This window comes from Artibeus jamaicensis, unplaced genomic scaffold (assembly GCF_021234435.1).
Source record: "Artibeus jamaicensis isolate MK-2021 breed Jamaican fruit bat unplaced genomic scaffold, CSHL_Jam_final contig_519, whole genome shotgun sequence".
Classification (NCBI taxonomy): Eukaryota; Metazoa; Chordata; class Mammalia; order Chiroptera; family Phyllostomidae; genus Artibeus; species Artibeus jamaicensis.
Genome location: NW_026521871.1, coordinates 5,034,537 through 5,062,281, shown reverse-complemented (window position 1 = coordinate 5,062,281; position 27,745 = coordinate 5,034,537). Strand labels below are relative to the sequence as shown.

The window sequence follows — 27,745 nt, the reverse complement described above, 5'->3', positions numbered from 1 at the left end:
AGTTTTGCCCAGGAGGAAGCTGACCTCCATCATTCACCCTGTTTGTAGTCACTTCACTTTCACTCCATATGCCACTGGTGCCCTTCCAGCTACTGCCCTGGAAATGAATCCTGAAGGAGATGAATCTGCATAAGTCCTAAGGTCATTACAGGTCCTTCAAGAAGAGTCTCCTGAGAATCCTGCAGTTTCTTCTACTTCCCCAACCCCCACTGGTTTTGACAGCCACAAGTTGTGGGGATTTATCTTCCTGGTGCTGGAACCCTGGGCTTGGTGTTCTATCTACCACACATGGATGTGGGGCCACCTGCTTCATGACTTTCCATCTCTCTATGGCTTTCTGTGCCTCAATGCATGTCTCCACATCTCTGCCTGTTCTATCCATATGGGTGAATGTGGCTTCTTTAAATCCTTGGTTACTGGACTTCTATACAGCTTGATTTTCTGATGAATCTGGGTGATATCTGATTTGTAGTCTAGTCATTTTTTCTATAGTTGTGCAAGGAGGCAAAGCATGTTACCCACATCTCCATCTTGACTGGAGATCAAAAAGGAAAGATTTTATTGTGACCCTAGTAGTCTGAATGTTTAGCCTTAGGGTACACCAAAAGTTTCATATTGATTATTCAGTCTTGTGAGTAAAATTAAAATAACAGGGAAAATGAGGGGATGCAAAAATAAGAAATTATGGACCCACAGAATTTTATCATTGGAAAATAGAAAACAATCTCAAGTATACATACCATGTATGTACTCAGTAAAGTAATGGTTACATAAATTATGACACAACTATACAAGGGAACATAATGAAGACAGTAAACAAGAAAAGGTAGTTTTTCATGTACCAATATGCAAGGATCTAAGATATGCAATATGCTAGGATAAACTTCGCTTTAACAATACAAGGGGAAATAATGCAAGGGCAGCAGAGTATACATATTGAGTTATCATTCATGTAGAAAAAAATACCTAAATGCATATATGCACAGAATATTTCTAGAATGATATATAAGAGAGGCACAGTGTCTGCCCTCTGGAGGCTGAGGCATAAGGAATGGAAGTAGATGGAGACTGACTTTCTCCCGTGCACCTTCCAAATCCTTTTAAATTATGTATCTATATTATCTAATTAAAATTTTTCAATCTGATCATTGAAGAATTCCTTAAAGGGGATATAGTCCTAAGGTAACAAAGGAATCCCTTCTTCATTTTCCCTGATAGATAGTCATCTGACTATGTCTAACACTTTCTCTGACAGTTGAAGGCTGAGAAGTCAAGTGTCTAAAATTCACTCAGACACTGAGATAAAGTCTATGTTCCTTGAATGCTGCACCACCACTCCGCCTCCCAACCCCTAATGCCCTCTACCCCGCATCTAGTTTTTTCTCTGCAACACAGAGTAAGCCTTTTCCCCTTCCAGCCTTTAAAACATTTGCAGAAGGCTATGGTGGTTGTCCTTAGTGGGAAGTTGCAAACAAAAACTGGCTGGGCAGGCAGAAAATGTAAAGGAGTAAAGCAGGCCTAGCCACGACAAAACAGGCAGAGCACTCCCACCTGGTGACAGGGACACAATGAGGAGCGGTGAGCACCCTACCTAGGAGACCAAGAGAGGCAGAAGCTATTCTCTAAAGAAATACTGCCATGGAGGAAGGATAGCCAGGGGTTGCCATATCTTCCCAGAGATGTTGGAAACTGATTTTTATTTTAAATATCTCAGTTTTTTAAATGCTGGCAACTAAACTAATTTTTAAAACACCATGCAGACCAATGACATGTGACCTAGATGGGACCTTCAGGTCACCAGTTTACAATATGCTCTATTCTCCTTCAAGTACCATAAGATTTTCTCTTTTTGTTGTATTCTGGTTGAATCTGCTGACAAGAAAAACAAATACAAATATATTTTCAAAACAATTAGTTACATTTTGATTTTACTTAATAATTATTAATCCATCTATCACTCCAAAAGTTGCTAGAGACATGATTTGCCAGTAATTTTGTTTACCCAAGGATTAAAAACAAGAGTTTGTGTGTGCACATGTGCATGCAAGCATGTGTGTTGTGTGTGTTGCTGTTGTTTCTAAAGACCTTCACAATTTATTACTGTTAGACTGCCTTTGATGGCAGGAATTAAAGGTATTTTCTAACAACAGTATTTCACAGTTGAATATATATTTTCAGGGCTCATTATATTGCTAGAGCTTATTTGCAAAACATACTTCTCATTTCAGTGAAAGAAAATTTCTTTGAAAAAAATATTAATTTCTTACCAATCCACCCTGCAACAACCTAAAGAGACTATTAAGCTATTGAAAAACAGAACTTCAGCCATGATGGAGGTGTAGGTAGATATGCTTTGCTTCTTTACACAACCAAAAGATGGACAACAACCAATTTAAAAACAAAAAATAACCAGAACGGCCAGAAAATCAAACTGTATGTAAGCTTGACAACCAAGGAGTCAAAGAAGAAACATTCATCCAAACCAATAGGCAGGGTGGAGACAGGTAGCAGAGTGGAGAGGATGAACAACAAGGGGGGGGGGGGCTGGCAGATCAGGCAGACAACGTGGTGGTTGGCAGACCAGGTAGTCCTACATTCACATGTTAATAAACCAGGAGGAACAACTGGGGAGCGAGTCAGACCTCATTACCCAGGGTTTCAGTGCAGGAAAATAAAGCCTCAAAACCTCTGGTTATAAAAACCTGTGGGAGTTGTGCCAGTGGGAGAAACTCACAGCCTCACAGGAGAGTTTGTTGGAGAAACTTACAGGGTCCTAGAATATACACAAACCCACCCACCTGGGAATCAGCACCAGAAGGGCCCAATTCACTTGTGGGTAGCAGAAGAAGTGAATGAAAGGGGGGCAAGAGTCAAGCAAGTGGCATTGTTCCCATTGTAGCCCCTTCTCCACATACAGCACCACAATGTAGCAAAGTGAGTTGTTCCGCCCTGGCAAATACCTAAAGCCTGCACCCTTACTACATAACAGGTGCACCAATGCAAAGAAATATGGCCCAAATGAAAGAAGACATCAAAACTCCAGAAAAAGAACTATGCAATGAGGAGATAGCCAACCTATCAGATGCAGAGTTCAAAAAACTGGTAATCAGGATACTCACAGAATTGTTGAATATGGCCACAAAATAAAGGAAGAAATGAAAGCTATGAAAAATGAAATAAAGACATATAGAAAGCAAACAGTGAAGGGAAGGAAACCAGGTCTCAAATCAATAATTTGAAAGAGAATTAAGAAATAAACATTCAACCATAACAGAATGAAGAAACAAGAATTCAAAAAACAGCCCTGGCTGGTGTAGCTCAGTGGATTGAGCATGGGCCTGCGAACCACACGATCGCGGTTCGATTCCCAGTCAGGGTACATGCCTAGGTTGCAGGCTGGTTCCCTGCAGGCCAGTTCCCAGCAGGGGATGCACAAAAGGCAACCATACACTGATGTTTCTCTCCCTCTCTCCTTCCCTTCCCCTCTAAAGATAAATAAATAATAATAATTAAAAACCTTAAAAAAAAGAATTCAAAAAAATAAGGAAAGGATTAGGGACCTCTGGGACAAATTTAAACATTCCAACATCCAAATCATAGTGGTGCCAGAAAGAGAAGAGGGAGAGCAAGAGATTGAAAATTTCTTTGAAAAAAGAATGAAGGAAAACTTCCCTAATCTGGCAAAGGAAATAGATATGCAAGTCCACGAAGCTCAAAGGATCCTAAAGAAGTTGAACCTAAGGAGGAACACACCAAGACAGATAATAATTAAATTACCCAAGATTAAAGATAAGGAGAATATATTAAAAGCAGCATGAGAAAAGGAGACAGTTACTTACAAAGGAGTTCTCATAAGACCATCAGCTGATTTCTTAAAAGAAACCTTACAGAAGGAACAGACTGGAAAGAAGTATTCAAAGTCATGAAAAGCAAGGACCTATATCCAAGATTATTCTATCCAACAAAGCTATCACTTAGAATGGAAGGATAGATAAAGTGCTTCCCAGATAGGGTCAAGTTAAAGGAGTTCATCATCACTAAGCCCTTATGACATGAAATGTTAAAAGGACTTATCTAAGAAAAAGATCAAAACTTGAACAGTAAAATGACAACTCACAACTTTCAACTGAAGTGAAAAAACAAAAACAAACTAAGCAAACAACTAGAACAGGAACAGAATCACAGAAATGGAGAATGCATGGAGGGTTATCAGCAGGGAGTGGCAGAGGGAGGATGAGGGAAAAGGTACAGGGAATAAGAAGCATAAATGGTAGATACAAAATAGACAAGGGGAGGTTAAGAATAATATAGGAAATAGAGAAGCCAAAGAACTTACATGTACAAACAGTGGGCATGAACTAAGGTGGGGGAATGCTGAAGAGAGTGGGGGTACAGGGTGGAAGGGAAATAAAAAGGAGAAAAAAATGGGACAACTGTAATAGCATAATCAATAAAATATACTAAAAATAAATAAGTAAAATGTTCATAAAAATTTAACTTTTTAAAAAAAGAAACTGAGGTATTATTTAACACTTAAAGTGACTTTAGGAGGAGGTTTGGGCACCCATCTGAGTTGTGAAGTAACTTTGTACAAATATTGTAACAGCAGCCTAACCTCCAGCCTGCACTGCTCCTCACTTAAAGCTCACTCTCCGAAATTGCCCACTGGGCAATCACATCCAGCCTGTCCCTTCTAACTTGTCACCTGTTTGTCATCACCCTATGTCCCCTGCAGCAATATGAATGTGGAATGGGAAACTGCTTCATTTTAAAAAACAATGAAAAAATGAGCCCTTTCATTGAATCATGACCTGCAGTACTTGAAAACTTTGTGGAGACCCCACAATACTCAAAAAGTTTATGGAAGTCAGAGGAAGGAGATATTTAATTATATATATAATTTGTGTAAGTAAATATAACCATTTTAAATTTCTAAATAAATAGGCATGTCATGAAACATAAAGCATCAGGAAAAAATTTCAAAACCTGTGTGATCCATCTACATTGTCAAACGTAATCAGTACGGAGAGCATGCTCTAAGGGGAAAAAGCTCAGGATTCCATGTTTACAGCCCAACTTTAGGTTAACTTCTAAACAAAACCACTATTTGGCAGATATTTTCTATAAAAAGTGAATTTCTTTCACATGTTATGGGGATGCCAAACTTTGTTTTCAGTTGTTAAGACACTGGTATATCTTTAAAACTTCCCCACTCATTAACTGCAAGAAATTATTTGTGCATATATATTGGGATATTCTGATATTTTTACATACCCTAAAATGCATATCTATATAAATTAAATGGGCAACTAGAATGTCACTATACAACTCTATGTATCTACTTCCAATGGGATTATAAATAAAGAGGGTACCATTCTCCAAAATGGCCTATTTATCCATCTTTCTAGAGCATTAGAGGTAGGAGTCAGGATTCTGGGTTCCAGTTCTGGTGGAAAGCACTGTATGATCTCACAGAAACCATAAAAGCACATCCTCCTATATTTGCTTCTCCACCTATTAAATGAAAAGGAGAAAACCTGGATCCTAATAAGGTTGCCATGAAACCCACAATGCAGAATGCAAAAGCAATAAAGAACAGAGCATAACAAAGACAAAGTGAAATACTGTTCCTGTGGGGAGAATCTAAAAGAAAAACAAAGTAGCAATGTATATAAAAACCTTTAGTCCATCACACAGAGCACATATTTCTTAAAAAGCAAAAGTAATCAAAAGTACAACAGTTCAAGTAATTTAAACGTATGTTCTCTCTTGAAGAAATGTCAGATGGGAAAAAGTGCATTCCTAAACCACTACAAACTCTCCTAAAATTTCTCTGTCCATCCCTACCACTCTTATCATCTCCACACAGATGGCAGCTTGACCCCTCCATGAAAGTCAACAAACAGCTCTAGGAAATCTTCCACTAAATAATAAGCACATCACAGGTACTAGAGATTCAGCCTTGATCTTACAACATAGGTAACTAATCTAATTTCCCAAACTAGTGGACTTTGACATCCCTTGGCACTAAACAGATAAAGCAGAAGCTAAGGTCTCTTTTTATCTCTGTATAAACCAATTATAGTTGACAAATACCAGCATCTCAGACTGTGCAACTAAGTGATTAGTGGGTAATAAATATATAGATAAGTGAGGAATGTACAGAATGGAAAGATTGACCTGAGTTTTGGATTTTCTTGGGCCTTGGGGTAACCATGATCAAGGACTAAAACTTCTACCTCAACAGCTATCTCCTGAGTTTGAGCCATTGAGGTCCATGGTGACAAAAACAGTAAGTAAGCTTGGACCCCATCAAATAATATCAGCAACTCATGCCCCACTGATGGTAGGTCAGGGCTGAATCACCTTATTCCAAACACAGCATAATGATGTACAGAGATGTCAAGGTTAGGTGTCACTCTGCTGCCAGGGAGCTAACTGCATGATTCATACAAAGAAATCAACACCTTGGAAAACACAGCTTTCTAGAAACCAGCAACATCTCTTCTTTTTATTAATACATTTTCTAAATGGATCTTTCATGGCAAAAACTTGTTCTTAAAAACTGCATATCCTCAAATTATCCTACTTTTTAAGAACTACTTTTAAAGCTTTACTATACCTTATAAAACTTCTTTTTCCCACTTAACTCAACAATCTCTAATATTTATCTCCAGGTTGATTTTAAACTTGATTTCACAGCTTATGCCAACTAGATATCTTCCTCAACTTTCTATATATCACCTAACCAGTTCTATTCTCACTGACTCAGCACCATGTTCAAATACACAGAGAAGAACTGACATGAATCTTAATCTTCAGGGATCCTCCTATCCCACAGCCTGTGGAGTGATGGGAGTGGGCAGGCGTCAGTGGTCTGTCTAGGTGGGAGGAAATACCAACAAGCATTTCTTTGAAAAGCATTTCTGGTAAACAGATTATGAGAGAGAGAGAACCAAAACATTTAACTGAATCATTGAAATAAATACTTAACCTTTATATCTAATTTTGTTTTCTCAATTTTCTATTTGCTTTCTTAAAGAGGACCCCCTCCCAAATTTTATAAGCTTCCAACAAAACCTGAATCTGCCCTGATACAGGCAAAGGTGTGTAAAAGTACTCTAGTCTGTATTCTCCATTGCTCAAATATTCACTCTATAGCAAAATTCCTGGTATTTAAAAATAAAAACTAAAGGTTGGGGGGAAGTGATCCACCTATTTAAGATTGTCAATTTCATTAAGTGCTTTCCCATACCAAAATTTGAATTAAAAAAAACACACAGAACTTTAGCTCTTTCACATTTCTGCCCAACAACCTAAAACTTTCAGATGGATGGGACATCTGGGTTCTAAGAAGGACTGTGTATTATTACTGCTCCCACAATATCAGGCCTAAGTGGATTTTTTATGTTTAGACTAGTGAACATAAAAAGCAAACATCTTTCACATGACTGATATGTCTGCCTTTAAGAAAACAACCCTGGTCAAAAATTATTAGAAAACAGATCAGCAGCCCCACTGGACTCTGAAGCAATGTAATGAGGTAATCCAACACTACATTTTGTCAAAAAAACTCTGACAAGCTAATAACCAGATTGCCATCAGATAGACACTGAAAAATGATACAGAGTTTACTCCAGCATTAAAATACCACCACTTCCTGGGGGTTTTTGCTTTGCAAAAATAAAAATCTATCAGAGATGCATCCCATTAGTCTGGATGGTATTGAAATGGGTCTGTTCCACTTGAGGAATAAAGTAGGCAGTCTTGTTTTTATTAAAGCTTAAGAAAGAATTTTTCTAAAGACCACCTACTTGATTTGAATCATTAAAACCCTATGTGTTAAAAGGAAAATACATTTAAAAGAATGATTATAACAATACTAAGTGGTATTTATGGAGCATTTAGGTTGTGCCAAGCTCTGTGTTCAGTTCTCAGTGTCGATGGACTCCTCCTAAGAACCGAAGGTGAGGGGCGCTATTATCATTGTTATTCTCATTTTCAGAGGAGGAAACAAGGCTAAGAGGCTGTGGAGCCCACTGGCACATCAAGAAGACATCACGCCCACATTCTTTTCCACTGTGATATGCTGCTAAACAGAGGGTTTAATTTAGTTTTGATGAGGGTTGGGTGGTGGTGTTTTCAAGAAAATCATTACATAATCAACCTCCCAGAAGAGGGTCATCCATTGTGCAGTCAGACCTGTGAGCCAAATCCTATATATGATGCAACACTGGAAGAAAAAATGTTATATAGACTCCTCACCCATACATGCAATTTGTGCATATACGCAATTTAGGAAACATATCAGCGGCCCCACTGGATAGAAATGATAGAAATGTTAAGATACAGCCTTAGACTGAAAATACTTTTACTTCCATTTAATTAGTCAATTATAAGAAGTTATCCACTAACCTATACAAGAATAAACCTCAGGGAGTACATTTCTAAGATGACCTTTAGGACCCCAATATCCAAAAATCTTACAGTTTTATCTATTAGGATATAAATGAGTTATACCATGTAAATCACTGTCAAATTTGTAAATGCAAGTTGTGTGGCTGAACTAGCCAGTAATAATTTAATGACACACATTTTTTGTTCCAAAATACATAAAAAATATCCCAGACTACTGAAATGCCCAATCGAGTAACTCAGTGTTACAGTTGCAACAGTGGGGGGTTGTTTTTATTAAAGCTTAAGAAAGAATTGTTCTAAAGATCACCTACTTGATTTGAATCATGAAAACTCTATGTGTGAAAAGGAAAATACATAAAAAAGAATGATTATAGCAACACTAACTGGCATTTATTTCCCACCTGACGATTTTCCCACCTAATCATTTCATTTGATAGCCATGAACCTACATTATACATACACACAAAAAAATCATTCCAAATTCACAAACATAATGTCGAACAACAGATGCCACACACAAAGGAGGCCATACTGAATTTATATAAAATTTAAAAACATGGCAAAAGTAATTTGTGATGTTAGAGTCAAGATGGTGGTGATCTCAGAGAAGGGTAGTAACTGGAAGATGGCAAGAGAGGGTCATGTTCCATTTTTTATTCTGGATGCAGCTTCTTGGCATATGATCACTTTGTGAAAATTCATCAGGATATACACTTGGGATTGGCAAGTGTACAACTCCTATAAATATGTTATACTTCCATTAAAGGTTGACATTGAATAATCATTCTCTTCCTTTAGCAGTTTGCCAGCTAAGCCAAGAAGAAAATATACACTGAGCATTCTATGTGGGCAATCTGAAAACACATAGAAGTTTGACTTTGCAAACTGTTGAGGTACTGACAGTCTTATGAGAACCTTTTAACATTCTTTCCCTTACGGTATCAAACAATTCATATAGCAATTAACTATATTAATTCCTGTAATGAAAGTACAAGGAGGTTTGCAGTCAATCGTAATTGTGCCCTACAGATTCCAGAAAATGTTTTCTGGGATTTAGGTCCCTGGTGGCTCAGTGAACAATGAAGTGAACTTCAGAGTAACAGCTCATTAACAATTGCATTTAATCTGATTAGTCAAAGAAGCTGCATGAATGACCCATGGACATGAACATGGAGTGGGGGTTGACTGAGGGAGGAAGTGGTGGGCTGAGTATAGGGAGGCAAAGGGAAAAATATGGGGCAACCATAATAAAATAAGCAATTAAAAAATTGCACTTAAGATGTTAAAACTTGGTACATTTTTAGAAACACCAGTACTAACTATGTGCCTTTCACTTTACCATAATCAGATGATATTATGTATTTTTTTTACTTTTTCCCTTTCAACAATCAATATATTAAATGGTAAATTAAACATAGTTTTGTATTCTATTTCCATAAGTATGAAATGTGAAGACAATGGGAATCCTACTTTAGTTTCTCTTATCCAATCAGTTTCCACTATTTTAGGAAGCATGTTTTTGAAATGTTTTTCATGTCTTCTGAGACTAAATACCGAAGATATGTATGTACAGATAAAACTGATGTTATTTCAAGAAACAACAGTTGCTTTGGTCACAAAAAGTACTAAGCAATGTATTGATTGGTTTAATTGTCCTGTTTTAACTTAAAGCTGGACCACAAGAACTCTGGGGCAGGGACCTTACCAAGGATGTTAACTGTTATACATCCTGAATTGAGCAGTTACAGAATGAGCACTGGAGCCGATTATTGAACTATTTACCTCAGCAATCTTGACACCAAGTGAAGGGTAGTTAAGGACAGTTGTCATTTTAGACCTGAGTGTTTTTAAGTTACCAACGCAATATTTTACAAGATATATGCATTTCAAGTAAGCTTATCTCAATTTTTTTTCAAAAGTTTCGACTACTTTCCCTTGCTCATACCAAATAAGAAAACTGAACATAATGTAAGTTAAAGTGATATTCTTAGCTTTACAAAATTCCTATAGGGGATACATCAGCCTAAATTAGCTGAAAGTAATTGTTCTTTGTCAACAGAAAGAAGAATTTGGCCCCCAAAATAAATAAAACCCCAAACGAGTAATAACCAAGAACAGTAATAGCAGTAACACTGCTTACTTTTTTTCTAACTCTTAATTATCCACTATTAGGAGGCTATAAAAAAATAAATACATTCTGTGGAAACACCAATGTTTGTCTCTACAAAAAGGATAAAAAAGTTACTTTTTATTGTAATAACATCTTCACAGCATTTAGGAAAAGATATTAAACCAGGAATGCTTTAGGAATAAGCATTCCTTCTGGTACTCTGAGAACACATTCAATCAAATACACTGTGGGACTGGGAAAAAAGTCATCTGAATCACACACAAGGTGGCAAGAAGCCCAAGATGTCACCTGGCCTGTCAGGTGCACATGACCAGCAAGTTTCATTTAAGTCCACTATCACAGGCTGCTCTCATTCCTCTGGGTTCCCTCTCTTGGCTCCCACTCAAAAACCCAAACTCCCTACTGAGCAAGCCCCTGAGTACAGCCACAGCAGGCCACTGAAAATTACAACTTGTTTTCTGTCCTGGCCTGATTGCTATTTCAGAGAAAAATCTCTTTGTTTTGACAATTTGCCCTGTCCCTTAGTAGGAAAACAAATGTTTCAGGAGTAGATTCAGATGCCATTTTTGGTACATGAAATAAATATTTATTTTATTACATTTCTATTCTATAATTGTATGGTTAGATGTTTGCTACTATTCATTCTAGCTACTTTAGATACCATGTTTACTTTACATACTCTAACCAGCCCACATGAGCATTTAATGAAGAAGAACCCTGTGGCTACATGCTTCATAGTTACACCAAATTTCATACTAAAAAGGACAAATCACTTTACCTGAAGTGTAACCATTAACTAAAAGAGAAAAAGCCTGGTATGGAAGGGATCATCTGTAACACCAGTAAATCACAATTCTGTAGGGTGAAGGAGCTGACCTCATAATGAAGTGAAATCTCAAAGGTGCTTTCTCCACCCTGATTGATTAAATTCTCTTCCTATAACATAAAACTCAGTATTCCATAATTAAAGTTTGAAATGCAAATGCACCCAGGAAAATTGTTCTAAAAATTTCAGTCCTTCACATAGCCCTTTCATGACTCTTATAATATGTGTGAACCAGTGTTGTATCATTAATAAAATATTCTTTTTTAATCAACTCAATTTTGCCAACCTAAATTAATTTGTAAAATTAATTATCTTTGGAAAGAAAATTTTATATTACCACTGTAATATATAGTTTACCATAAATGAAACAAAACTTAAAAAATTAATGTAACCAAAAAATTGTTCACTCCCATACTATGTAAGATCATCTTATGTACCACATGAAATACTGTAATAAGTTATAGCTTTAAAATTTACACTAAAGACTAAATGAGTAATATCAGAATTCTCAACACCCCTCTGTGATATACTTTCATTCAAGGTGTAGGGACCACTAAAAAGAGATTGGAAGGCACTGAGAACCTGAAGGAGTACATGTGAAGGCTGGGTGGTTGGGGCAGGGTGGGGTGGATGTCACAAGCTCTGAAAAATACGATACAAAAGAGAAGCTGTTGATTACCTCATGGTGATTTTATCTGGGGCTGCCCCTGTATGTGTGTTATAGAAGAAGTCCACTGTTTGAAAAGAAGATCCTTCCTCTGCTTCTACACATCACCTCATCTAGTCATACATGTCTGAGCTCACAAATTACCCATCACAAAGAAATCACATGTGGCTAATAGGTCTCTTCATTGTGGCTGACAGTGCAGAACAAATGCCAGTCCCTGTCCTGAGACCAAATTTCTAGAATGCTAACAGAGGTTCCCAGTGGGAGGAGACACATTACCTAGAGGTCAGCCCAATAACTCCTGCAGCAAGCTCCTGAATTCTGCCGCCTCTTGCCACACTCATCACTAAATGCTGTGTGTTTTAGCTCTCCCTGAATAACCTCCTCACCAACCAGAGTCTCAATTTTCTGATTCTTTCCATTGCTCTTAACCCTAACTCTCAGAAAAATAGGTGCTCAATTTATAGAAAAAGCAAGTGAGTGAATCTGAATGAATAGACCTAAATGAAAACAGATCAGCTTTGGCACCTGTGATCCTAAGGCATGTCCCCAAATCATTCCAAACCCATCCAAAGTTTTTTCAAGGAGCACAGCACAGATCCCACCAGTATCACTCTGCCTTTTCAGAGAAATGGTAAGTTCTCCTTCCCTTGCCCTAGCTGGACAAAAATATGCTGCATTCTCTGTTTTAAAGTACCTCCTTACAAACTGTGCAATATTGGTCAAGTTATTCAATGTCTCTGAACTTCCATTTCCTTTTCAGTTAAATTCTGAAGAATAATATCTGCCCCATAAACTGTGGTAAAGATTAAATGAGAGAATTAGGAAAAGTGACTACCACATTGCCTGGAGTATATCATAAGCTCAAGATGTTGGATGTCTTTTTGGACCAGATGACAATAGCATGATAAATACCGGTGGCATAATGGTTTCATGTTATTTACAACATAACATCCACGTGCCTTCATTCATTCTCCTGGTATCTTCTCTACTTGCTAGTATCAGAGTTTTTAATGTTTGCAGAGAGAACGGAGCAGGGCAGTAGGTCTCAGTGGCATGAAGAGGTACAGCATCATCATGTGCAAACAGTTCTTCCTAAATGCATCTTAACAAATTTATCCTGGTTGATGGTGACATAATTCATTCCCATTTTGATGTTCCCTGCATTTTCACTTCTTTCTCTCTCTGAATCTCCTACACCTGTAATACCCTCATTTCCAAATCAGTAGGATGAGCATCTGCAGCCACAGGAAGGATAGTTTAGGATCTGATGCCTGTCATATTTTTCAGACAGAAAACACTTCCAATGCCTTTACCCGGCGATGGTAAACTACTCTGACATCTCAGCTGCTGGCCCTCCAAGCAGATTCATACACCTCTTGGCGAACACCCACTCTGGGCAGGCATCTAATTGTGTTTACAGTTATTCATTATGACAGGCTATACACAGATAGTGCCTTTGGTGTCAAACCAAATGGCCTCATAGACCCCTAATCCAAGACAGCCAGAAGATACAGACACACATTAAGTAAGACACGAGCAAGCAAATCACATTCACTTCCTTGAGATGGAAAGAGACTGAAGCAGACCTGCTGAAGTCCTCCAGAGCTCCAGCATGGGATGCTCCACAGCAAGCAGAGCAAGATCAAAAACCTGAGGTGCTTCAGGATCAGAAAGTTTGCCCCAGCTGCTTCGGTGGATTTTTGCCAGCAAAGGAAAAGAGGAACTGTTTTGCAAAGGACCAGCTTGCATTCCAGGTGCCAGGGCACTCTCCTGGCTCTGAAGTAGTGCATAGCTTTGGGATTCCATTCACCTCTCTGTGGAAGAATCTCTCCAATAACAGAAAGTGGAGAAGTGTCCTTCACCATCTGCAATCATCTACATGGAGAGTCATGGGGGACAGGAACAGATAATGACTTGATGAGATGGCCCCAGTCCTCAGGATCCAATATAATGAATATTCCATGTTTAAACAATGGGAACTTAGACAGAGTTACATCATCAGGAGTGAATCTAAGAACTCTAGAAAGAGGGCATATTTCCCCACTGACACAGCTGTACTGAAAAATCAACCCGTGGCTGGCTCTAAGGGAAATGAGAAAACACATTGGCGATTTCTAGTATGGCATCCAATCTTCATTTTTGTGATCCCTCAATTCTCAGTTCAAGTATAAACAGACTTTTTCCCCTGAAGTAGGAAAAGGATTAAGTATGCAGGACACTTTCTGAGTTCTGTGTAGCATATGTTCATAAACTTTTCTTTTGTAGCGTTTATGGATTCATTCTGGAGTAGGGTTAAGCCGGAGCAAAGCAATTTGGCATGCTTGCATTTGCTTTATCAGGAGAAGCAAGTGCAGTCTGCAGGGGCCACCCTGACCTGAGCAGCAAGGAAGCTTCCTGAAACCCTTAGGGGGATGCTGATTTTTTTTTAGAGAGATGCTCAAGCTGAGCCATCCTCCTTACAAAACAGTAAATGAGCTTCATGCAAATTATCCTCAGGAAAGTGGTGGCCCAGGGACAAGAGTGATCATTATCATGCAAACTTAATTTCTGACCAGTTTCAACAGTCACCCTGCAGTATCTGCACTGCTACAGGACCTCGGGGTCAGCATTCCAATCCATTCCAGCCTCAGGACCACAATCATCAGCAGAACAGCTTTCCAAACCTGTGCATCCACTTCTGTATGCCATATCCACGCCATGGAATACAGCACAGCCTTCAATCATATCATATAGGTTTCACGTATACAATTCTATGAAACACCATCTGTACACAGCATTGTGTGTTTACCACCCAAAGTCAAATCTCCTTCTGTCCCTATATATTTGACCCCCTTTACTATCACCCCTTCCCCTTTCCCTCTGGTACCATTTTTTAAAAATATGTATTTACATAGAGAACTGACTAGAAAAAATACCCCAAATGTCATACATGGTTATCTCTCAGCAGTAGGATTATGAGCACCCTCTGTTTTCTTCTCTTTTGCTATTTTGTTTTCCAAATATTCAAAAATGCAAATGAACTACTTTTATAATACAAATAAAGTAATTGTAAAGTGATTTAAAAATTCAGACTGACATTTAAAAAATGGTTTTTCCTCTGCAAAACAAAGGAGTTTTTCCATTAAAATGATATAATTGACCTGAGCATTGAGAAAGAACTACCACATATCTCATTCAACTTGGATACTATCGCCATCACCAACAACTTATTTTTTTCTTTATTTTTATTGTTGACACTACTGCAGATATTCCCATCTTCCCCTGCTCCTTCCAACCCCTCACTAACTACTTCTTAAGTACCTGCTGTATGCAGTGCCCTGCAGTAGGTGTTGTAGGAGAATGAAGCGACCAGACACCGAGGGATTCTGGAGTACGAGGTTTATTATTTAATGTGCAGGGGCCCAGAGGAGTCAAACTCCAAATTCTGAGCCCAGAACAAAGGATTCTTGGGGAATATATAGATTAGGGGTCTTCCTGTGTACGTGACAAACGTGGGGTACAGAAGCAGAATGTGATAATCATTCTATCGGCGGGGGTGCTAGTTCCAGTCCTCACTATCCGGCCACCCGCCCTCCCAGACGGCCCCATCATTCTCTCTAGGGCGCCTGGGGCCTGGGCAAATAAAGGTTAAACAGAGGTTTTTCAAAGTTTCCCATATCATAGGCATCAGTTCTCAATTAAATAACTAAAGTAGTAACTGAATTATTTGTATCATTGGGATCCTACCAATGTTATTCATGTTGGAAAACCTGAAAAAGCATTTAACAAGGATGTTAATCCACCTGCCCTATATTCCACCTTCTCCGAAACTCTCTCCCAATGCTGCTGAGCAGGATTAAGCACAATTAAATATGTGGACCCTGTGCCTAGGACACAGATGATTCCAGCAAGGGTAGGCACCTGACCTACATCAAGCAATTCAGATACATTCACTCAAAACAAAAAGGAGTTGGACTGCAGTAATTTCTATAGTCTCTATTGACCCCTTGAGTAGGGCAGAGCTGCAAAGGCAGTAAAGGTGGGCTGGACTGTGCAGAGCAGAGCAGAGCAGAGCAGAGCAGAGCAGAGCAGAGTGTAGGGAGAAGCAGTGGGGAGAGACGGTGTAGCACCTGAAACAGTCACTGTGCTTCAGGATGGAGACACCAAGACACAGTGTGGAGCAGGCATGTTTATCCATTTACCTGTCCTGTTCCTGTAGCTGCTGAGGGTCAACCACTACCAGGTCCAGTGTCTCAGGAGACTCTGGGTTCAATCTACCCTTGGATCAGTACAGGTGCATCTTGTTTTTTGTCTTTGTGCTTCACAGATGTTGCATTTTTTTATAAATTGATGGCAAGACCCTCAACTAGCAAAAAGATCACAGCTTGCTTTTTTGTGATACTCACTTTTTTGCAGCAGTCTGGAAACAAACCCTCAGTATCTCAGAGGTATGCCTGTAAGCTTCTCTGGCCTTATAGCAAGTGCCCGAACTTCTGTTGTTTTTGTTGCCATTTGTTTTGTTTCTTGAAAACGAATGATTCCTAAGACATAGCTACAAGGGTCAAAACTATGAACCTTCTTTCCCCATTCATCATGGCTGATTCCCCCCTTCTTGCATATTCTTCTCATCTCAGTGAAACTGTCATTAACTCAAAGTAGCCTTCTCGACCACCCCATATGAGAAGTCTGCTGTGTTTTGCCTCCCATCCTTTCCTGAATAGAACTTACCATAGTTTTTAATTATATACACATTGCTTGTTTAACAGTTTTAATCTGTCTCCCTCCCTAGAGTGTAAAGCCATCAGCAGAGCCATGTTGCTTGCACCTCATACAGCACATTCCTGGCACATTACAGGAGGTCAATGGTGTTGGATGCATCAGTTGAGTATATGAGTACATACTCATTCATTCAATGTACAAACAGTCACTAAGCACTTAAAATTTGTAAGACTCAGTCCTTTCTCCATATGGAACTAATGATTCAAAGAAGGACATTAGGTATATATGCAAAGACAAGAAACATCCACTCAGCAGGCACTGCTGAGGGCCTATCCAACAGCCTTCCCCTCTTCTGCCTTACAGGTAAAACCCCAATTTTATTGTGGCTAGTTCCTCCACAAAGCCCTGTATTCAGGGACTATCACAGCTCAGGGGCAAATCCTAATTGGCTTAAACCAGAGACTGCTAAAATATGAATCCCTTTAGCTCTGAGGGAAGCCAGGCAGGAACAGCATCTGGGCAGCCAGGGCCTCCCACCCACACAGCCAAAACACACACACCAGCTAACTCCAGGTGTGCATAGCCTCGTCTGTTTACTTAATGGGCTGACCAAATATTATTTTCTACATGTACCATGACAACAACAAAATTAGATTGAAAAGCACCAACCTAAACCAATTAAGGTAATAATCCCCTGTGCCATCCTCTGGTATAGGAAGAAAGGAGTACACATACTCCTACAATGGGCCAAATGGGACCTGAGGAGAAGTCTGCCAGAGGGGTTATGGAAAAGGTCCCTTGCTCTCAAAAAGGACACGCAAGAACAGACAGCCTCTTCTGCGAATGGATGCTACTATAAGTGCAGGTAGCTCCCCAATAAGAAGCCACCATCTTAAAACCATGAAGGCAGCCAGTCTGAAGACCAGGTCAACATGCTGAGGATGACAAAGTTTGAAAAGGAGCAAAAAATGGAAACTTTAATGGCATCGCTGAGCCACTGAATTAACAAAGCCTGGAGCTCCCCCTCAACCCACCTCAGAATGTCTTACTCCTTGAGATAATTCATTTTCCTTATTCTAATGGGTTTTCTTTTGTGTTCAAATGTAGTAGAGAAATTCACAAAGTAATTGACAATGGTTAGCAATCTGTCAACAGTGTAGTGCTCAAAATTCTCTCTGTGCTGCACAGTGACAACCATCAAAGGCACCCTAGTAGGTCCCCAGTTGCTTGGCACCAGAGAAAAGTGGATTGAGGTTGGATTCCAGGGTTCTATAATGCTTTCTCATCAATCATGACATTGATGGGGCTCAGCAGGTAGAAACAAAGAGGGGGGAAGCTTTTTTAAAAACTTCCCTGACTGTTTAAACCATTTTAATTGACTTTGTGATTATTTGCAGCCAAAAGCATCTTCATTGATAAATCTATCTTCACATGATTAGCAGCAAATTTATGTGACTCCCTTTGAGCTTCAAAAGACTCAGGATAAAATGGCGGAGATTCATAATTCTATTCACATTCATCCAAATCTTCAAATAATGGGTCTGAAATAAAATTCTCCCCAAAAGTTAGACAATTGAATGCCAGGGAAAGAATTAAGGATGTGATCATCTGACACTCTCTCCATTATGAAAGTCACAAAGCACCCAAAAACACTGATGCACCACCTTGTCTCAGTAGTAAATTTTGGGCAGCATAATTTAAAAATATAATTTTGTATTTTTTGTCATCCATTTGTGTTTATTTTTCCCTTCCTTATCTCAAGAATTTCAACAGATTTTGCATTCCCTTTGATTCAGGGGCATGTCCCGAAGCTGAAGGCAATCTCTAACCCCCCCAAAGCTGGCCTCCACTAAAGATTTTTCTTTCAAAAGCCTAAATTCACAGAAGGGCACATGCTAGATACCAACAGAAGGGACAGGGATAAAAACAAGTTTGGGTTGTTTGTTTTGCTTTGTTTAAAACTGCTTTGTTTTCTTTGATCTTGTTTAGATGGAACTGTCTTTCTTGATACTGAGGAGAAACTGGAGGTTTTCCAGCTCCTCAAAGTAGTGGAAGCTGGTACCATTCGACCTAGCAGAAGTCTAGCAAGGTGACAAGACTTTTGATGGGGATGGTGAGGGAATACTGAGACAGTGAATACTGCAGTCTTAAGGCCTAGGAAAAATCCCATCTTTTGCAAAAACACACAGCAGGGCCATCCAACACTGAATGGACAAGGAGACCCTCAGGGTGACCAGCATGGACTACGGTTCCGAGAGACTTTTCCTGAATGTTCTGTGCTATGGCAGACCTGCAGCACTTCTGATCAATGATAGTAGTGACCATAAATTCCAAATATCATTGAGATAGAACTTCTCAACATTTATAGAAAAATAGGATAATCATGTATGCATGTACACATGATTAAAAATAAATTTTTCAAATTAAATCTTTAAATCTGAATGCAAAATCAGTTTGTATTTTTAATTGGCTAGACATGACATGAACTCCCATAGGATACCATACTACCAGGCCACTAGTTACTCAATATATTCCTGCAAGTCCTGCTACCTAAAAAAGGAAAATTAACTCTTAGACAATTCCATACCTGGTGAGCATTACTGAATATTTTCAAAACATTCAAATAAAAAACAATAACAAGATGCTTTTATTTTAATTCTCTCTAAATAATGCCACACCCATTCATTAATAAGAAATGACCATATTTCCCTCAATGTGTTGGGAATTAATGAAGATGGAATATAAAGAAGTGCCCTACATGCATGGCACTTTAAATAATTGAGATTCCCAAATAATACAAAAGCATTTTTAAGTCATGAATGGGATACGAAGTGAAAATATTCTTGGAGGAAATCTCTAATAATACTTACCTACTTCAGAGGGTGCTAGAAAGCTCTATTAACACCAAAGGAACAGTTTTAGATCTTCAAATAAAAGAACTATAGAAATGCAAAATATTATTATTATAGTTCTGAAATAATTTCACACCTAGGGATGAGAAAACCCCAGGCCAAATTTTACTGCTTCTCTCCTGCCTGATAAACAAGAAATGACACAAGCACTGTGGGGAAGAGGAGGATGGAAATCAAATAGGACAAAGACATCAAAGTTTCTCTTTTACTTGAGCTGTATTCCCCCTGGATGCCATTTTAGAGGACTCTGGAAGTGGCAGGGAATGAGTTCCTTTAAGGTCAAGGTGAAGGGCAAGTATAGGGACAACATTCTCTTTGCTTTTATACTAGACAGAGTAACAACCAGCTGAGCTGAAAGAAACAACTTTGTCCACTTCTATGGGGCACAGTTCCTACCAAAGCACTTGCCAAACTTAAAAATAGCCAGATAAACCATTACTGGAATCACCCACAAGTGTGAGCTCACCAATTAGGTCAAAAAGCAGCTGCTTTAAAGGACACCAGGACGTCTGCTCAGCTATTGAGAGCACTGGGTAAGACTGTAATTTGTTGCCACTGAGGGTGATGATGATGGTGGTGACGATGGTGAACATGGTAATTATGGTAATGACAGGACACAGAACATGTTTCAAATGCTGCTGATTAATGGAATCACCTGTGGAACTTTTACAACTACACATTCTTGGCCCCCATCTCAAACCTACTAATTTTTGAATCTCTGAAGATAGAGCTCAAGTTTTGTTTTGGTTTGGTTTTTCTTTTCTTTGTTATTTTTTAAAGTGTAGCCATTAGGATTAAAACTCAAGTGATAGGATTTGTAAATAGTGTCATCATTAAGAATTCAGGCTGTGCAGAAAGACTGGCTGAAGACTAATCCCAATTCTAACACTTATGGGCAAAATTATTTTGCCTCAATTGCCACATCTATAAAATGGAAATGCTATTACTATCTACTTCAAAACACAGATGCCTAAGAAAGTAAGTGAATTTTTAAAAGCATGTTAGTTAACTCCAAGGATGACAAAAAGTTGTATGTTGAAGAAAACAATGCCAACCAGGCTTTCATGATAATGTAAATATTACATATGGACTTAAACAAAAATTGTGATATAATTATGTGATTATGTTAGGAGGCTGTGAGAACTAAAAGTGGTAGAAGTACAGCATATGGAATCACTATTGCTAAAATTGATATGTCAGGAAAAATCAGTATCTAAGTAAATCATTTAGAAATGATAAACATCATTTAGATAAACACCAGAAGTACTGAAGCTGAAAGTGGCCATTTTTAGGTAAGGGGTAAGAAGAGAGGGAGAAAGAAAGAAAAATAAGGAAAGTGTTACAGTTTTCCATATTCGCTTTTTAGTACTGTTTTATTCATGTAATGTAGGTATGTTGGTTTGATAAAAATAAAAATAAATTTTAAAAAATCGCTCCTAATGTGTATAATATTGGATATTTTTATATACTAGGGTTAACAAAGTTTTTTAATTTATCAAAATTTGCTTTCGAAATAACTTATAATACCTCCAAACTGTACCACCAAAATGTCCAGTTCTTGAAAGTCTACTAGAAATACTTACTACATCCCTAACATACCATAAACCTTAAAAAGACATCTGTTGAACTAAACTGAGACAGGAAGAAATATAAAGAAGTCCCTTTGTGCAATTAAGGTACAGCAGGAAAGAGACAGCACCTTCACTGGGGGTAATTGAAGTAAATCTCAAGGATGTAGACAAGGTTAAGGGACACCAAGAGGGGCAGTCTACTACCTTGGTGTTAGCAAAGACAAAACCATTACTACCCCAGTCTTAAATAGGAAAGGGAGCAGTTACCAGATGGTGGAAAAAGTGTGCCTGTAGAAGAGAGGCCCTCCACATGAACCGTGGCCTGCCTTAGAGTAATACAGACAGCCACTGCCAACCAGTAATGCTGCAAGGAAGGTAGGGAATAATATCCCAACTTTGCCTTCTCAGATGTTCACCCAGTGCCTTCCAGGGAGCAAAGGAGAGCAAGGGAGCAAGGGATCCCAGGGAATGCTGCCCATACAGGTTAGCCTCCTTGGATATGGAGTATTCCAGAGTAGAGAGGAGCAAGAGGCACAAATAAAAAATATCCAGCATAAGCACAGTATACAGAGCTTGGTTTTTATTTTCCTTTTTAATATGCTTCCTTTCTTATTCAGCCTCGTAAAACAAACCCTGAGATTTTTCTATCTGTTTAATAAATATACATGACATAATAATAAATAATAATGCATTGATATTGTGCAGCACTTTATAACTTGCCAATAAGCACTTTTTCATATGTTATCTTTATTGCACCTTCAAAATAGCCCTATGCTAGGTAGTAGATAGGGCAAGGGTTACCCTGATTTTATACTTGAAGATCCTGAAACCTTAAGCAGCTGGCAAGCAGCAGAGCCCAAATTATTGATAGAATGCATGTTTCCCAACACTTCAGCAAAAGCTCTTTCCACCATACAATGCCATTGTGCTACTTATTCACAGGAGAACAAAATTGATGTCCTGTGAAAAAATCATTAGCCAGCTTTGTTCTTGGCACTGCACAGAACACAGAAGCAGTCAACAAACAAGACACAAGGGGAAATAGAGCAAACTTGGCCACTCTATTCTCAGGAAACCAAAAGCAATGCCAGAGACCAAATTAATTGAGTTTTCAATCACATTTTACAGGTCATTGAAAAGAAGGTGTTGAGCAGGACAAGAAAAATTTTCAAAAAGCAATAAAAATTTAGAAAAATGTAGAAGAAGACTGAAAGACTTTTGTTTTGGGATGCTGGAGTAAGTAGAAAGAAATCTCAGTCCCATCACAATTTCATGCCACAGAAATTAGAGAGAATGACTTCTATGTTGGAAACTAAAAGAATAATGCAAAGGATCAATAAATCCAGGAGTGGGTTGTTATGAACATAAACAATATTGACAAGCCTTTAAGAAGACTCATCAAGAAAAAAAGAGAGGACCCAAATAAACAAAATCGGAAATGAAAGATGAGGGATTATAATTGATACCACAAAAATACAAATAATTGTAAGAAATTATTATGCACAACTATATGCCAAGAAATTTGAAAACCAGGTCAAAATGGAAAAGTTTCCAGAAAAATATAATCTTCCAAAACTGAATGAAGAAGCAGAAGAACTGAACAAACCAAAAATAGCTGATGAAATCAAAGCAATAATCAAAAAACTCTCTGAACACTAAAGCCCTGGACCAGACAGAATTTTACCAAAACATTTAAGAAATGTTTTTACCAAAACAATTCTCACAGGAGAATTTTGCCAAACATTTAAGGAAGAGCTAACCCTTATCCTTCTCAGGCCACTCCAAAAACTCCAAGAAGAGGGAAGACTCCCAAACTCTTTTTATGAAGCCAGCATCATCATAATTCCAAAACCAGATAGACAAAACAAAGAAAGAAAACTACAGGACAATATCACTGATAAACATAGACACTAAAATCCTCAACAAATTATTGGCAAACCTCACCCGGCAATACCTTAAAAAGACCATGCACCATGATCAAGTGAGATTCATCCCAGCAGTGCAAGGCTGGTGCAATATTAGCAAATCAATAAATGTAATACAAAACATAAACAAAAGGAAAGACAGAATCACATGATCATATCAATAGATGTGGAAAACCATTCGATAAGGTACTGTACCCATTTTTTATAAAAATACTCAGCAAAGTGGGGATAGAGGGAGCATACCACAATATAATAAAGGCCATATATGAGAGACCTACAGCCAACATCATACTCAATGGGCAAAAACTAAAAGCTTTCCCACTAAGATCAGAAACTAAAGAAGGCTGTCTGCTTTCACCACTACTACTCAACATAGTATTGAAAGTCCTAGCCACAGTGATCAGACAAGAAAAAGAAATAAAAGGCATCCAAATTGGAAAGGTGGAAGTAAAACTGTCACTGTTTGCAGATGATATTATAGTGTACATAGAAAACCCTATAGACTCCACCAAAAACTACTCAGCCAAATAAATGAATTTGGCAAAAAGCAGGATAAAAAGTCAATACTCAGAAATTGAAGGCATTTTTATATACTAACAATAAAATATCAGAATAAGAAATCAGGAAAAAAAATCCCATTTGCTATAGCAACAAGAAAAACACCTAGGGTAAACCTTACCAAGGAGATAAAAGACCTACACTCAGAAAACTACAAAACACTGAAGAAAGAAATTAAGGAAGACAGGAATAAATAGAATCATATACCACATTCATGGATTGGAAGAATTAACATCATCAAATGTCCATACTACCCAAAGCAATTTAAAGATTCAACACAATACCTATTAACATACTAATAACATATTTCACAGACATAGAACAAACATTTCAAAAATTTATATGGGACCATAAACCATCCTGAAAGCCACAGTAATTCTGAGAAAGAAAAACAAAGTAGGAAGGATCACAATACCTGATATAAAACTATATTACAAGGCCACTGTAATCAAAACAGTCTGGTACTGGCATAAGAACACATAGACCAATCAAACACAATAGAAAGCCCAGAAATAAACCAAGTCTCTATGGTCAATTAATATTCCACAAAGTGTGCAGCAACATAAAATAGAGTAAAAATAGTCTCTTCAAAAATGGTATTGGAAGATCTGGACAGTTACATGCAAAAACATGAAACTTGAACACCAACTTACACCATACACAAAAATAAATTTGAGGTGCATTAAAGACTTAAATATATGTCACAACACCATAAAATTCCAGAGGAGAACATAGGCAGGAAAATCTCAGATATTCCACGCAGCAACATTTTCACCAATATGTCCCCTAGAGCAAGGGATATAAAGGAAAGAATAAACAAATGAGACCTCACCAAAATAAAAAGCTTCTACACAGATAAAGAAACCATTATCAAAATGAAAACGGAACCAACCATATGGTAAAATACATTTGCAAATGATACCTCAGACAAGGATTTGATCTCCAGAATATATAAAGAATTCACATGACTCCACTCTGGGAAGACGAACAACCCAATCAAAAAATGAGCAAAGGACCTGAACAGACACTTCTCCAAGGAGGACATGTAGAGGGCCCAGAGACATATAAAAGGATACTCAGCATCACTAGCCATCAGAGAGATGCAAATTAAAACTGCAATGAGTTACCACTTCACACCAGTCACAATGGCCATCATAAACAAATCAACAAATAACAAATGCTGGAGAGGTTGTGGAGAAAAGGGAACCCTAGAGCACTGTTAGTGGGAATGCAGACTGGTAGAGCCACTGTGGAAAACAGTGTGGAATTTCCTCAGAAAACTAAAGATAGAACTATCTTTTGACCTAGCAATAGCACTACTGGCATTATACCCTAAGAATCCTGAAAAAACAATTCAAAAATACCTATGCCCCCGAGTATTCACAGCAGCACAATTTACCATAGCCAAGTGCTCGAAGCAACCTAATTACCCACCAGTAAATGAGTGAATCGAAAAACTATGGTACATTTACACAATGGCATACTATGCAGCAGAGAGAAAGAAGGAGCTCCTATCCTTTGCAGCAGCATGGATGGAACTAGAGAGCATTATGCTAAGTGAATTAAGCCAGACAGTAAAAGACAAATACCATATGATCTCACCTATTAGCAGAATGTGATCAACAAAATAAACAAGCAAGCAAAATATAATTGGAGACATTGAAATAAAAAACAAACTGACAGTAACCAGAGGGGAGTGGGGAGAGAGATAATGAGGAAATAGGGGAAGGGTCATCAAGGAACATGTATAAAGGACACATGGATAAAGCCAAAGGGGTAAGATTGAGGGCAGGAGTGGGGATGGGTAGGGTTGGGGCAAGTAGAGCAGTGAAAATGAAGACAACTATACTTGAAAAACAATTTTAAAAAGTCAAACTGGGACTAAATCCATATCTGTCTCCAGAATACTAATTTAACCAAGGATTTTCATTAAGAGTAGAAGAAATGAATTTTACTGGTATGAAAAGACCCTCCATGAGGAATGTGAGTACCATAACCATACCTAAAGATCTCAAGGTTCTAAATGTTACTGCCTCATCACTAACTCTGATAACCAATGAGAATTCCTTTTCTAAGTTTTCAAGTATGTTTTATTCCAAGATGGGGTTCGTTGGTCCAAAGATATGTAAGTTATATAGCTAAAAATAAAAATTATCTACTTCTTAACTCAGTTTTTCTTTACTAGTGCCCAACCATTGCAGGAAAATTCCAAGCCAAGTAGCTTTCATGCACCGGACTTAAGTTATCCAAAAGCAAATCCTCAAAAGAGTGTTTTTATAGCTCATGTTTTGATTATTCAAAAAAGGCTTTCTCCAAGTTCCCTGTAAAATACTTTTTCATCCTCAAAATAAACATTGAAAATTCAGCCCCAGAAGTAGATTTGTCATAAAGTTAGGAATAACTTAAAATATAAGGTAAATCAAATGGTTTTTCAACTTTAACTAAAGTGGTCGTAGTCATGACTGCTATAATAAAAATGACATTAAAAAACCTAAAATTGTCAAAAACATAATTGATGATGAAAACAAAGGTAAAATTATGGTATATTTCATCATGGCCACCAAAGACTCTCGACGAAAATGCAGCCCTTTAATTCCCCAGAATGAATTCTTTAAATTAAAATACTTCATGCGGAACAGAAATTAAACAATGAATCAAAGAACAATGCTATACAGCAGTATGCATATAAATATACCTAGCAAAGAGGAAACAATTACATTTTCCATGTAAAAATCAACTCGATTGTAATGTTTCACAGGAGGCTGAGTAGGTACTTTTCCCATTGCTGTGAACTTGGAAGTTCATTTCCTATAACTCACTTAGGGTCCACTGTGACTGGGTGGAATGAAATTAGCTACACCAAACTGGCTGGCTTTATTCTACAAAACTAGCTTCTCCACACACTGCACAAACTGACTTTCATGATAAATTTCGTCCAACCCAATTGAAATGCCACTCTGCATTTCATTTTAAATGCTTTATCTGGCCAGCTGGTTTTATTTAACTATTGACCAAAAGTGGTACGAGTGCATTCTTTATCCATCTAGCATTAATCTTAGTAAACTTAGCTCCACTGAAATGCCTTAAATGCTGTGAAGAAAGCAAAAGTCAGCAAGCATACAATTGAATTTGGGTACCCTCAGCACATCATTTTATTTCCTCCTGTTCTCTGCTAACTATTGCTCAGCACTTCTGCCTATGAAGGAGGACAAACAGGTGGTTAAGGAAGTTGTCCTGTCAACTATATTTTTAATCCAAGTGTTTAAATCTCTGAATAAAAGTAAAATCAATGTTGTAAAGGCAATGTTTGCCAAGGCCATGCAATAAATACACTTACCTTTACAGACTATTCTCAATGGATTCCCTTCTTCGCTGAGCTTCAAAGCTGCAAAGACATAAAAATGAAAGCACTGAGTTATCTGCATAAAACACCAAACATTTTCTCTCCATGTCTCTAAGTAGAATTTCCATATTCCATGGTGTGTGTTCAAGCCAAATAAAGCATTTATAAAACTTGTGCCTCATATCTACCACACAAGAGGCCAATAAAAGACAGAGTCATAAACTAAAAACAGCACACACATCTACCAGAATTGAAGCACACAAACCTAGCCAGATCTACACTCAAATCTTTTGGGATGTGAATTCAACAGAATGGGATGTGTAGAGATGAAAATCAAATGAAACGTTATGCAGGACACTCCCTCTGACTAAGCACTTTATTTTCTTATTTCTTTTAGTGACATCTCTCTTGCACAGTCTATTTCCATTTACTTGAGGGATCCCATTCCATTTACATGATGAGCATGGTCCCTCCAATCCAGACCTTACCACCTGCTCAATGAGTACAGCAGTGCCCTTTACCCTTATCCCAGGGGACACATTCCAAGACCCCCAGGTGATACCCGAAACCACATATAGTACTGCACCCTGTATGTACTACGTTTTTGCTAATATACAAAGTATACATGTGTTTTGAACTCAGAGAGGAGGTTTTTCAATTGGTGAGTTATCTCTAAGTAGAAAGTAGGAAGAG

At 38.1% G+C, this 27,745-nt stretch overlaps 1 protein-coding gene across 4 annotated transcripts in view; it reads right to left on the bottom strand.

The window, feature by feature from the left end:
- Positions 1-27,745, bottom strand: part of FHIT (fragile histidine triad diadenosine triphosphatase) — a 1,463,343-nt gene that overhangs the window by 1,405,702 nt on the left and 29,896 nt on the right. For all 4 annotated transcript variants that reach the window (XM_053668986.1, XM_037137395.2, XM_037137392.2 and 1 more), the window contains exon 2: positions 27,047-27,094. The gene's annotated coding sequence lies outside the window, so the exon portion shown is untranslated. The remainder of the gene's footprint in view (positions 1-27,046; positions 27,095-27,745) is intronic.